Source organism: Phalaenopsis equestris, unplaced genomic scaffold (assembly GCF_001263595.1).
Source record: "Phalaenopsis equestris unplaced genomic scaffold, ASM126359v1 Scaffold001154, whole genome shotgun sequence".
Taxonomy (NCBI): domain Eukaryota; kingdom Viridiplantae; phylum Streptophyta; class Magnoliopsida; order Asparagales; family Orchidaceae; genus Phalaenopsis; species Phalaenopsis equestris.
Genome location: NW_018165593.1, coordinates 306,128 through 307,206, shown reverse-complemented (window position 1 = coordinate 307,206; position 1,079 = coordinate 306,128).

Below are 1,079 nucleotides of genomic sequence, written 5' to 3'. Positions count from 1 at the left end.
CTGGTCCGAATGCGTTCTAATTTTTCTTTATGGATCCAATTTTTATGATGATTCAAGGGTAAATAAGAGTAGTAGAGCTCAATACTACAACAAACTAACAATAATTTCAAAAAAAACCACTATAATCACAGTAAAAATAAAGATAACTATGGGTTGCCTCCCATAAACCGCTTGGTTTAACGTCGTCAGATCGACCTGTTCAGGTGTTATTTTGGTCGTCAGATCGACCTATTCAGGTGTTATTCTGGTTGACTGATCATTAAAACCTCTTAAAAATTTGGTCTTTTACCTTAAAAATATTATTTTCATCTTTTTAAAAATATTATTTTAATCTTTGTCCATTTACTTTAAATCTATTTCCAGTCTTCTGATCTTCAATTTCAACAGCTCTGTAAGTATAAACTTGAGTCACAGTAAAGGGTCCTAACCAACGAGATATCAATCTCCCAGGAAATAACTTCAACCTAGTATTGTAAAGCAAAACTTCTTTTCGTGGTTCAAATTTCTTCTGGTTAATCTTCAGATCATGCCATAACTTTAGTTTCTCCTTATAAATTCTGTCGTTATCATAAGATTCATTTCTTAATTCTTCCAATTCATTTAATTGTAACAATCTCTTCATACCAGCATCTTTCAAATCATAATTGAATTCTTTAATCGCCCAATATGCTTTATTCTCCCATTCTCATTCTATTGGTAAGTGAAAATTTTTTCTAAAAATCAGTATGTAAGGAGTCATTCCAATAGGAGTTTTATAAGCAGTCCTTTAAGCCCATAATGTGGTATCCAGTCTAGTCCAGTCTAGTGGAGTCTAGTGGACCAATCTACTCTCCTAGGGTTTACAGTCTTCTCAAGTATTTCTTTAATCTCTCTATTAAAAATTTCATCTAACCCACTGGTTTGTGGATGATAAGCAGTAGATATTCTATAATATTCTATAAGAATATTAAATTTTTCTATCAATCTCTGAATGTATTTATTCCTAAAATAGGATCCTAGGTAAAGCTCGTGCTTCAATCCACTTAAAAACGTAGTCTACTGCAATTAATATGTATAAGTTCCCAAATGAAAGAATAAAT